The sequence below is a fragment of the Acomys minous genome (assembly GCF_964271855.1).
Source record: "Acomys minous genome assembly, chromosome: 2".
Taxonomy (NCBI): domain Eukaryota; kingdom Metazoa; phylum Chordata; class Mammalia; order Rodentia; family Muridae; genus Acomys; species Acomys minous.
The window spans coordinates 139,058,159-139,071,737 of NC_140484.1; the positions used below are offsets into that span (position 1 = coordinate 139,058,159).

The 13,579-nt window shown below is 43.6% G+C and overlaps 1 protein-coding gene across 6 annotated transcripts in view; it reads right to left on the reverse strand.

Annotated features, from left to right (window-relative positions):
• STK33 (serine/threonine kinase 33) overlaps positions 1-13,579 on the reverse strand; it is a 158,762-nt gene that overhangs the window by 62,513 nt on the left and 82,670 nt on the right. The window lies entirely within an intron of this gene.

Here is a 13,579-nt window from a genome sequence, read left to right on the forward strand (position 1 = left end):
TGCATGTACAAACTACATGAACATGCTAACCCCTACCTTCTCCCTCTTCCTACAACCCTCCCCCTCACTCCCTCCCTACAAAGTTCTTTTTCATGTTCACGCCTATTCGCTTTGCTCCATGGCCCTCTCCATTGCTGAGTTTAACCAGGGTTGTGTGGATGGCCATGAGTTTGGAGTATGAGTTAGCTCTGGTCACCTGCAGGTTAACTGCCATTGTGACCGGATGGTTGCAGTGGTTGCACGGAGTCTAGAGGAGCACTCACACCTCCTTGGTCCTGTCTTTCAGCTCTTACATCCTATTTACACACCCTCCTCTGCAATGTTCCCTGAACATTATTTAAGGCTGGGCCCCCAACTGTCACTTACTTGTAGTAGCTTGGACTTGGGTTGGGGTGATGGGAGCTTTTGTCTATGGGCATCAACAGAGGCTTAGAGAACTAAGTGCTGACTTTCATCAACTCTTCTATTTTGCTTGCCATATTTTTTTCTTACTGGGCCTTTAATGTATCATATTATATTTATATTTAAATCTTCCCAATATTAAAGCATTTCTGCTTTTTATACTATGGACTCTAGTGTGATCCTGATGAATTATTCTTTTAGGGTACTTGAAAGATGACATGGTTTGTATTTTGAGTTTTCAGTTGCATTCATGAGTTAGCTTGTTTTTTCCCTTCACATATGTCTATTAGTTTTTAAGACAACATGCTGGCTCACTTCATAGGATATATTGTGAAACTTTCCACTTGCTGTGCTTGATAACACTCTGTATAGCACTGGAGTCACAGGGCCCACAGGATCGTATGAAAGGTACTGCCAGCTCTTTATTCACTATTAGTCTCCCACTCCTCCTCACTAACAGAAGCCATGTGCTCCGTAACGTCTTCTATACATGTCTTGGCCTTAGGGATAGTCATGTGACTTATACAATGCAGTCACCACTGCTCTCGAGAAGAGATGCATGTTCTGCAGACGGGAGAGACAGCTTAGTAGGTAACACACTTGCCGTGCAGGTATAAATATCGGCATTTAGATCTCAAGAACCCACATAAATCCAGACATGGCAATGCCCACCTATAACCCCAGTCGTTACAGCAACATGGGAAGTGGAGGCAGGAGATGCTGTGCAACCACGAGGGCCAGCTAGCCTGGCATAGGTCACGGTGAACAAGCAACCATCTCAACTAAGACGGGAAGCTGCTGACTTCCACACGCACACTGTAGGCACGTGTGCCTGCACTAACACACAAACATGTACACAGACACACAAGCATTAAAAAAAAAGAAACTATGTTCTAAAGCCTTCATGAAAGCCAGAAAAAGAATGTACTAAGCAAGCAGTCAAATTCTTTAAAAGACAGAAAACCTTGATTAAAGGAGCAAAATTTAAGCCCCGTTAACACCGCTCAGGCTGGCTACTTGTAGCACTTTCCTGCTCCTGCCTACACTCAGGGCTTCCTGCTGCTCCCTGGGAGACAATGCTCCTCTTTCAAACTGTCACCTGCTTCACTGTGGCTTCTGTTCATTTGAGGGACCTTCCTATCCACCTCACTGAAACAGAGGCCTGTCCCCTCAGCCCCCTCACCTCACTTTAACTTCTTCAAAGTACCAATCATCCCATTCAGGGACTGTCACAGTAGAGTTCATTCCTACGAACTTTCAGAGCAAGGTTTAGCCATTTCGCGCCATTCTATTCAGTTCACACAACCAAACTCTTACCATGACAATATCCCCTAAAAGGGGGAAGGGATTCTATTGGTCAATATCATTTGTGAATGAAAGCAACATAACTTTAAGTGCTATACTTGTTTTCACACCATGTAATGTGTACTACATATTCTAAAATTATTTAGAATAATAAGCACTCGGTCCAGTAAGTGTGGCCTTTCATCAAAGCAGTGAGGGAACAACTTTTGTTGTTCACACTCATAATGGCAAATGTGAGGAACATGAAGAGCACCCTCAGGTAGGCGACTGCACGAGCATGAGGGCCAGAGCCCAATCCCAGCACTCAGATCCAAACCCATGTGTGCTGGTGCAGGATCGTAGTCCCAGCTCTGAGGAGGCAGATAGTCTAGCCTAATCAGAGGGACCCAAGGCCCAGGGAGGGACCATGTCTCAAAAAAGCTAAACAAAAACCACATGGCTCCCAAGAGCAAACACCCACGGTTAACCACAAGCCTCCACACAGGTTCACTTGTACCCCAGTGCACCCCTGTCCTCAACACACTGTGGGGAAAGCTACAAATGCTTGACTTGAAGCAAGACAAAGACACTTTGGAATGTTCCCATATACAGTTTATGAATGAGTTAACTTCAGGTTTTGCATTACAGGATAAATATAAATCCTGTAACCATAAATAACACCTTTATGTTCAGGGCAATTGATGCTTTTTCCTGGTAGGTTTAGAAACGTCCCATGTCAAATACATAAGGCATCACTCTAAGGATGGTTAATAATAATGATGCTATAGTGGATTTTTTAACAGTGAAAAGCAGGATTTTTATAAAAATCTGTAAGATGTATTCATAATGTAAAGGCCTAGTGGCTGGGTTTCTTCTCTACAAACACTCCTCCTAAACGCATGTTTACAAAGGATGCTGAGATGGCTTCGTGGGTAAAATGCTTGTTGTGCAGGCATAAGGACCTGAGCGCAGGTCCTCAGCACCCAAAGCCAGGTTCAGTGCCATGCATCTGTAATGCTGTGCTGTGGTGGGGGGGGGGGGGAGAGACTGGTGCATCCCAGAGTTCATTGGCCCCACAGTCTAGCCCAGGGAGTAATAGCTTACTCGGTTCTCAAAGCATAAAAGTGCGGAAAATACTCCAAGTCAACCTCTGGTTTCTGGCCTCCACGTGTGCAGGCACAGGTGAACATACTCACATAGTCAGAAATATACCATGTGCAATACACACATGCACACACAGACGGGGGCTTCTGCTTTTTTTTAAATTTGGCTCTTATGAGTACTTCCAGTACTGTGTTGAACAGAAATGGTGAGAGATGGCTTGGCCAGTACATCCTGGTGACTGGAGTTTGGTTCCCAGGATCCATGTGAAGGTGAAAGAACATGTGCACCCCAAATATTTACACATCTCTCTCTCTCTCTCTCTCTCTCTCTCTCTCTCTCTCTCTCACACACACACACACACACACACACACACACACACACACACACACATACACACATACACACTAATAAACTTAATTTAAAAACATAGTGAGAATAAACACGGCTGCCTTGTACTTCATTGTAATGGGAATGCACTGTTGCTTCACGTTGATTACAGTAGCGGTCGCGTTTTCACGTCTTTCCTATATTGAAAAGCATTCCTTCCTGCCTGACCTGAAAGAATGGTGAAGTTTTGCCTAATGCATTTTCTATTTCAATGGAGATGATGATGTGGTTTTTAACTTTCATCTGTCATAGTGACTGGCTGGAAAATGGTAAGCCACCCTTTTATGCCAAAGTGACTCTCACTTGGTCATCATGTGTATGTTTTGCTAAATTCAGTTGCTAATGTTTTACTGAGAATTTTTGCATCAGTATCAATTTTGCATCAGAGACAGTGGCTTATAGTTTTCTTATAGTATTTTTGTCGAGCTTAGGTATGAAGGTGATCTTAGTCTTATATACTTAAAGGTAGGAAAGGGGATGGGGAAGAGGGAGGAAGGGTGGGAACAGGAGGGGATGAGGGAGAGGGTTACAAAAGGGATGTAATGTAAATAAATTATAAAAATAAAAATTAAGAGAAAATATACATATACTTAAATGTATTGGTTTTTTTTTTAAGAGTTTAAGAAACACTAGAAATCAAACAGGTTCCAGCACTGAGGTGGGAGGTAGACATGGAGTCCCACCCATAAGCAAGGAGCCATCTGCAACTGATACCCACTGACAAAAGGCAAATCAGTTTTCTTCAGCGGAGTGCCGCTGGGTATATAAAGCGCATTCTAGGGGACGCCCCACGCTGCTTTGTTTTATCATGTTGGTCCTTTCGCTTGTTTGCTTTGCTTTTTATTTTTGTAGGATTGTGGGACTTTTGAAAGGGAGCGAAGCTGGGTGAGGGAAACATCAAAACACATAAAACTGTTTATATAAAAAAAACATTGCCAATGATTTTTTTCAGTGTTCAGTAGAATTAGGTATGAAGGCTTCTTATTGTAGGCTTATATTTCAGAAAGGTTTTTAATTATGTTGACTCCCTTTATTTTAACCCAATTTAAAAATTAGTAAAAGACTTAAAAATATTTCTTCAAAAAAAGACATAAAAATTTCCAACAAGAATATGAAAAGATATTCAATGCCAGTAATTGAAAGAGAAACAGAAATAAAAACGCAATGAGCTATCGTTCTACACCTATGTGAAATGCAATAGTTTGAACCTGTAATGTCTCCTACAGTCTTCTCATACGTGGTCTCCAAGTGGTACCATTTGGGTAGTTGAGAAAATGTACAAGAAGGGACTGAGAGAAGGAGGTCATAAGACAATGGCTGCTGCCCGCCTCATTCTCGGCTGTCTGTCTGCTATGATGTACACAGCTGTCTTCCATAGCATGATGGTTTTGCCCAAACACATGGAGACAAAAAATATGGAACAATCCCTCTGAAACCATGAACTGAAATGTTTCTTTCCCTAAGTTGTTCTGCCACATATGTTGGCCATAGCAATACAAAGCTAACTAATACATTCCATAAAGAAAATCCTTAAAACAAACAAAAACTTTAAAAGGCTGGATAAGGAAATGTCTCAGTTGGTAAACATGAATTAGGCACTAGAGTTCAGTCCACAGAATCCTAGTAAAAATGCTAGACATAGTGCAGGCTTGTAATCACAGTGCTGGGGAGGCAGAGACAAGAGGACCCCCTAGGGCTCACTGGCCAGACAGTCTAGACTAACTGGTGAGGTCCAGGCCATTGAAAGACCTGTCTAAAAGAAAAAGAATAGTGTTCCCCAGGATGACAACTGATATTGTCTTCTGGCCTCTGCATTTATATAAACACACATATAAATCTGCACCCACATATAGAAAAATGTACACACGCGTATACCTATATGTATTTTTGTAAGGCAAGCAGTAAGAAATTCTGCTGAGGATGGACAGAGGAGTGAAGGCTAGTGTACCAGTGGTGGAGATATAGGCTGATACATACTGTATGACAAGGAATGTGGTATGAAGTTTTTAAAGAAATTAAAAATACACCATACAAGCCAGCAATCTCTCCTCTGGGCAGAAACACACAGGAAATAAGGTCATCAGCTCCTAATGATTCCTACTGACTTCTGCAGTCTGATACGATAGCAGTGTTCACAAAGGCCAACAAGTGACAAAGCCTAAATGCCTGTGGATAGACAAGAGAATAAGGAAATGTGATATATGGGTATAATTTAGCTTTTAAGAAGGAAATCCTCCTATCAGGTTTAGTGAACCTGGTTTTATGTTGAGGTCTTTGATCCAACTGGACTTTAGTTTTATGCACGGTGGTAGATGTGGATCTATTTGCATTCTTCTACACGCAGACACCCATTTAGAGCACCATTTGCTGAGGATGCTATCTTTTTTCCATTGTATGGTTTTGGCTTCTTTGTCAAACACAGATTGCGTTGGTAAGATGGCCATTTTCACTATGTCAATCCTACCGACCTATGACCATGCATCATCTTTCCATCTTCTGATATCTTCACCAATTTCTTTCTTCAAAGAACTGAAGTTCTTGTCATATAGGTCTTTTACTTGCTTTTTTAGAGATATTTTATATTATTTGTGGCTATTGTGGCGGGTGTCAGAGGCAAGCCAGAGAAAAAAGTACTTGGTAGAGACAACTAGAACGGAAGGGGGCGCCTCTGGGACGCTAGAAACCCAGGCAACGGGAAATCCCAGGAATCTGTGTGGTGGCCCTGGGTAAGATGCCTAGCAATGGGGAATATGGAGCCTGAACTGGCTGTCTCCTGTAACCAGGCAAGACTTCCAATGGCAGGAATGGGACACCAACTCAGGCACAGAACTTTTGACCTACAATTTGTCCTGCCTACAAGATGTGCAAGGGTAAAGATGGAGCAGAAATTGAGGGAATAGCCAACTAATGATTGCTCCCACTTGAGACCCCTGCCATGAGAAGGAGACCACCCCTGACACAGTGATGATACTCTGCTATACTTGCAGACAGGAACCTAGCGTAACTATCATCAGAGAGACTTCACCCAGCTAACTGATGGAAACCCACAGGCAAACATTAGGTAGAGTTTGAGGAATCCTGCAGAAGTGAGAGAGGAAGGACTATAGAACACTACAAGAAAACCTACAGAATCAACAACTCTGGGCCAATAGGGGCTCACAGAGACTGAACCACCAACCAACAGGATGGGACTGGCCTCTGTACATATCCAACAGTTGTATAGTTTGGTCTTCATATGGTCCTAACAGCAGCAGCAGGGGCTGTCTCTGACTTCATTGCCTGCCTCTGGGGCCCTTTCCCCTAACTGGGCTGCCTTATCTAGCCTCAACAGGAAAAGATGCTCCTAGTCTTACTGCAACTTGATATGCCAAGGCGGGTTGACATCCACGGGAGGCCTTCTCTTTCCTAAAGAGAACGGGAGGAAGAGTGCATGGGGAGAGGGGAGGTGGGAGAAGGCCTAGGAGGAGGAGGAGGGGAACTTCAGCTGGGATATAAAGTAAATAAACAAATAAGTTTTAAATTAAAAGAAAAAGAAGGAAATCCCCCAAGTTGCCACAACATGGATGGCTCTAGAAGATGGTATACTAGATGAAATAAGCCAAACACAAACACTCCCTGTGTACATGGAGTGAAAAGCAAAAACACACAGACAGACTGAAGTGTTGATCAGCACAGTGCCAGGAGAGAGAAAACGAGCAAATAAACTTAAAGGACACGAAGCAGATGTGCAGAATAAACAAGTCTATAGATCCAATACACAATGGGATCCAAAGGTAATAAAACTGTGTTGTATTAGGGAATTCTGTTAAAAATAAGTCACTTTTAGTTGCTCCTTTCACAAAAACAACTACAGAAGATGATGAATATGTTAATATACTTCACTACGGTAAATATATGTTATATGAAAGTGTGCTTTTATATAAATATATATTCTCTATCATTATGTTGTTATCCTCAAATATACACAATATGTTAAATAAGTAAGTGAATAATTTCTCATTTTAGTATGGATGTGGAGTATCTAACAGCAGTGTTCTTCTAGCTTTGTTCAGACAGCATTTCTTTTACATGTTCCCAGTCCTCAGTAAGTCAGCATCACAGTGTCACACACACTGATGTCAGCTTCAGAGTACTTTCAGCTTCTTTTTTAAAAATTTTTATTAATTTATTCAGATTACAACTCGATTGTTATCCCATCACTTGTATCCTCCCATTCCTCCTTCCCTCCTGCTTTCACCCTGTTCCCATCCTCTAGGTCTATTTCCATGTTGCATAGAGGTATCCAGTGGCTGCATCCAGGAAGCAGAGGAGGTTCTGTAAGTTGCCCAGGAGCATTGTTTCTGTTGTTCAACCTAACAGCCAAAGTAATATTCTACTTCTTACCACAGTAATTCTGCAACAATAGACTGGATAGCAACACGCAGAAGTCGTGGACAAGAACTAGGTTTCAAAGTTAACTTGGAAGGGTGTTTAATTCTAAATGTATTAGCTTAACTAAAGTCCACATAGGACAAGCATTTCCTCATGTGCATTTCTTTCTCATTTATAAACTGATCTAACAGATGTATTAACACAGTGAATCTACAGTCTGGTCAGTCAGATGTCATTCACATTTTAGCAGCATAAAATTAAACATTACAAACCTTTCTTTATGTAAACAGAAAGACTAATATATCTTTCATACAGATTCATGAAATTATGTTCAAATGAAGATAAATATCAAAAGACATATTAGAAGCCAAAGATGCTTCTGATATAATGTTTGTTTGTGTCCTCAAAGACTGGACATATACAAGAATAAAAGAAAAGAAAAGAAAAGTTCAAATCCTGTCAACATTTAAGTAATGTAAGAGCTTTGCTTTTGCTAAAGATTTTCCCTTCATTTTCAGAACCAAGCCAAGTCAATGAAACATTTCTGATACTAAAATTCTCTGAGTTTTTATTTAATCATAAAAAGGTTTCTTACATATTGGCCCTAAAAAATACACTTACTGCAATTTCCTCAAGAAAATGAACACAAGAATGGTTTTATGAGAAATAACTAGCTGCAATTTTCTTTGCCTAAAGCAATTTTTCAGTTTTCTTTGCTAAGACTGTGTCTACAAGAAATCTAAACAGTCAGTCAATTCAGTCAAAAATATGTCCTCTTCCAGTCAGGAAGACTTCTAGGCTACTTGACCTTATGCAGAGCAGCTGACTGGACACCAGCTGTTGACTCTGTGCCTTCCAGCATGTTCTCACACCAAGAAAGGGATCAGATGAGCTTTCCAGAACACGTTCTCACATCTGCAGATACCAGCTTGGCTACCACCCAAATGAGGACATAGCTACAAAAATTATATCGTCCTACAAGTTATTTATAGTATATTTAAACTTTGCATTATTTCAGAGATTTTAAAAAAATACTTAATGGAGGGCTGGAGCGGTGGTGCTACAGGTAGGAGCACTTGCTTTTCTTCCAGAGGACCTGGTTCAGCTCCCAGCACCCACATCAGGCAGCACACGTAACTGTAACTCTAGTTTGAGGAGATCCAATGCCCTTTTCTGAACACTGCAGGCATCTGTATGCACACGGTACACACACCTGCACTGAGGCACACACAGATACACATAAATCGTTTTTAAATTTTAAATAGGTGGTGTGAGCTGGTGTGGTGTCTTGTATTTGAGCGACACAACATACTGATTAAGCTACGAAATGACAGACAGTCTCAAATGTGGTCCCTGGAGGATAGGTAAAGGGAAGAACACAAGTGTTATTAGAGGTAGCTTAGTGGGGCTAGAGCGATGGCTCATGCTGCTTTTTCAGAGACTCCAGGGTCAATTTACAGCATCCATGTCAGTTTGCAAGCACCTCTAACTCTAGCTTCGAGGGTTTGACACCTTCCTCTAGGCTCTGTGAGTACCTGCGTTCAAACATGGACTTTAGATACACAGGCACAGTTAAAAAGAAATAAATCTTAAAGTTTTTATATTTTTTTAAAAAAAGAAAAGCTTGGCTTGAAGCTGAATAAAATCAGAAACCTGTTTGTCTGTCTGTCCCTCTGTCTCTCTGTCTCTGTTTCTGTCTCTCTCTGTATGTGCTCCTTTATCTAGTGTCTTTTCAACCTTTATCACCAGTACTGGGAAACTTCATATGCACACAGGCCCTCCTTGCACACACTAGGCACCCAGTAAAAATCTAAGTGTGAATTTCATGTGAAAGGGTTAGAATTAAAAATCATCTATAGCAAAAGCCATCAAGGAAAACAGAGGGCTATATAGGGTCAAAGCTTCTCAAAGCAAATGTTGAGGGCTTCCTCTTGGGCCTGAAGAAGACTGGGTAAAAAGGACTAGAGCTCTCTGTATATTGGGGAGAACAGATGAGCAGCATCCACTTCACACAAAGGGCTCCCTAACATTCATAGCTGTCGGCCACGCAAGGTAGGATGTCTCAATCAACAGAAATGCAGAACAGAAGGAGGAAGGCCAACTGGTTGGGAAGCTATAAAGGGGGAATAAGTAATTTATTCAGATTACAACTCAACTGTTATCCCATCACTTGTATCCTCCCATTTTTCCCTCCCTCCCACTTTCACCCTATTCCCCTCCCCTAGGTCTAAGACTGAGGGGGACCTCCTCCCCCACTATATGGTCATAGGCTATCAAGTCTCATCTTGGTAACCTGCTTATTCTTTCTTTGAGTGCCACCAGACCTCCTCACCAAGGGGAGGTCATCAAATATGGGGCACTAGAGTTCACGTCAGAGTCAGTCCCTGCTCTCCACCCAACTGTGGAGAATGTCCTGTCCATTGGCTAGATCCAAGTAGGGATTCAATATTTACTACTTGTAATGTCCTTGGTTAGTGGAATAGTTTGAACAGACCCCCCTGGGACCTGATCTACCTGTTATGAGGTTCTTCTTGTAGGAGAAATATCTTCATGAGCTCAGATATTTGAACACTTGGTCCCCTGTTGATGGTGCTGTTTGAGAGAGCCTTGCTGGAGGAGGCGTGTCCCTTGGGGAAGAGTCTGAGGTTTTATAGCCTGGTCCCACTTCCTGTTCTCTTTTTCCTGTGTGATCATGAAATGTGACCAATCTGCCACCTGACTACCAGCTGGCTTCACACTCCTGCTGCCTGACCACCAGCTGGCTTCACGCTCTTGCTGCCTCACCACCAGCTGGCTTCACACTCCTGCTGCCTGACCACCAGCTGGCTTCACACTCCTGCTGCCTGACCACCAGCTGGCTTCACGCTCCTGCCGCCTGACCACCAGCTGGCTTCATGCTCCTGCCGCCTGACCACCAGCTGGCTTCACACTCCTGCTGCCTGACCACCAGCTGGCTTCACACTCCTGCTGCCTGACCACCAGCTGGCTTCACGCTCTTGCTGCCCGACCACCAGCTGGCTTCACACTCCTGCTGCCTGACCACCAGCTGGCTTCACACTCCTGCTGCCTGACCACCAGCTGGCTTCATGCTCCTGCCGCCTGACCACCAGCTGGCTTCACACTCCTGCTGCCTGACCACCAGCTGGCTTCACACTCCTGCTGCCTGACCACCAGCTGGCTTCACGCTCTTGCTGCCTCACCACCAGCTGGCTTCACACTCCTGCTGCCTGACCACCAGCTGGCTTCACACTCCTGCTGCCTGACCACCAGCTGGCTTCACGCTCCTGCCGCCTGACCACCAGCTGGCTTCATGCTCCTGCCGCCTGACCACCAGCTGGCTTCACACTCCTGCCGCCTGACCACCAGCTGGCTTCACACTCCTGCTGCCTGACCACCAGCTGGCTTCACGCTCCTGCCGCCTGACCACCAGATGGCTTCACGCTCTTGCTGCTTGACCACCAGCTGGCTTCACACTCCTGCTGCCTGACCACCAGCTGGCTTCACACTCCTGCTGCCTGACCACCAGCTGGCTTCACGCTCCTGCTGCCTGACCACCAGATGGCTTCACGCTCTTGCTGCTTGACCACCAGATGGCTTCATGTTCCTGCTGCCATGCTTTTTCCACCATGATGGGCTACACCCCCTCTGAATTGTAAGCCAAATAAAACCTTTGCTTCCTAAAGTTGCTTTTTGTCAGAGTATTTTGTTACAGCAACAGAAAAGCAAGGAATACAGACAGATACAGAGGTCATAAGCCTTAGGCATAGAGCCTACTGTTGTTTTTGCTAAGCAGACATGTTATCAACTGGTTTCTACATCTGTCTTTCTCTGACTTTAGATTAGTTCTTCTCTAAATCTTGACCAAAGAAAAACATTTTTGCAGTTTTCAGCAGTCAATAAAGACTTATAACTGGTCAGAGTGCGTACTGAAAATAAGTGATTATTAAGGGTTCATCACAAAAGGAGACATCTGTAGTGACCCCACAAGTCTCCAGGGGCATCACAGAAGCAAAGCACGCAAGAAGCAGAGGATGGGGCACTGCTGTGAAACGCTCCTGGGCATGACTTGGCTCTGGCACTCATGAACTCACGAAAGCTATGGTTATCTGTTCAAGATATGCACAAGATCAGGCTAGTTAATAGTTCCAGCTGAGGTGCTATTGGCAATTAATGGCTGCTGAGAGAGGGGGGGTCCTTCTTCCTCAGAGATGTAGTCACTGGTGGCTTATCCATGCTCAGACAGGCAGCACTAATTGGACTCAGTGGGTTATTTTTTAAAATGAGGGCATGAAGGTGAGAAGGACAAATTTTGGGGTTCAAGAGAATGGGAGAAGGAAGTAGGGGTTGGATATAATCAAGATACATTGCATATACATATAAAATTATAAAAATAAATAAAAATATTTCAAATGTGCCTTACCAAGAATGACTTACATAATAAGCATAAGTATTGCAAAGCACACAAAAAAGATAGAAAGTGACTAAGAATCAATTGCTAGAATAGGAGAGACAGGGCTTTGAATTCAACCTCTGTCATCAGCTCAGGTCCCCGTTTACAGTGGGGGCAATAATCTGAGCCAGTTTGTGCAATTTCTGTAAGGATTAACTAAGTAATGCCTGCAAATGCCTCATATTTTGACCATTTTACTGTTTTAAAGATCATTATTACTTATTGCACTGCCACAGGTTGTTTCTTCTTGTTTTGTGTTGTTGTTGTTGTTGTTGTTGTTGTTTGTGTTTTGAGACAGGATTTCTCTGTGTAGCCCTGGCTGTCCTGGAACTCACTCTGTAGACCAGGCTGGCCTCGAGCTCACAGAGATCCGCCTGCCTCTGCCTCCTGAGTTCTGAGATTAAAGGCGTGCGCCACCACCGCCGTGCCCACAGGAGGTTTCAAGAGGCAGATCTTTTTTTTTTTTTAGAACATTTTTCCTTCTATTTATTCTTCTCCCATATATTACATCGTGACTGTATTTCCCCTCCATCTCTTCCCCCTAGTGTCTTCCCCTACCTTCCCCCCCCACCCCCGCCAGGTCCAACCCCCCTTCACCTCCCCTCAAAAAAGAGCAGGCCTTACAGGTACATCAATCAAATACAGCATAACAAGCTACAATAAGACAAGCACATATTCTCACGTCAAGGCTGAATGAGGCAGCCAGTAGGAGGAAAAGGGTCCCAGAGGCAGGCAAAAGAGTCAAAGATAACCCCTTCCTCCACTATTAGGAACCCCCAAAGAACACCGAGCTACACAACTATAACATGTATGCAGAGGACCCATATAGTCTCACTGATCTTTGTGAGTCTACTTGTGCCCCAGTCAGTAGATTCTTTTTTTTAATTTAAGTAATTTATTCAGATTACATCTTATTTGTTATCCCTTCACTTGTATCTTCCCATTCCCCCTCCTTCCCTCTTTCATCCTATTCCCCTCCCCTAGGTCTGTGACAGAAGGGGACCTTGTCCCCCACTATAAGATCACAGCCTGCCAGGTCTTTTCCTCGTAGCCGGCTTACTCTTCCTCTGAGTATCACCAGGTTTCCCCACCAAGGGGAAGTAGTCTAATAGGGGGCACCAGAATTCATGTCTGAGTCAGTCCCCACTCTCCACACAACTGTGGAGAATGTGCTGTCCGTTGCTAGATCTGGATAGGGGTTCTAGGTTTACTGCATGCATTGTCCTTGGTTGGTATTGTAGTTTGAGCTGACCCACCTAGGTCCAGATCTGCTAGCCTTAATGGTCTTCTTGTAGGTTTCTCGGACCCTCTGGATCCTTCTATTTCCCCATTCTTCCTTTCCTCTCTCATCTAGAGTCCCAATAGGAAGTCCCAGTATCCATCCCAATCTCTCGTTAAGTGAAGACTTTCAGGGGACATCTCTGTTGGTCTAGTGTCCAATTATAAGTGAGTATATGCCATGTGCTCCTTTCTGGGTCTGGGTTCAGTCAGTTGATTCTATGGGTCCTATTCTTGTGCTGTCCTTGATCCCTCTGGCTCCTCTAACCCTTCTTCCCCATCCTCCACAGGACTCCTCAAGCT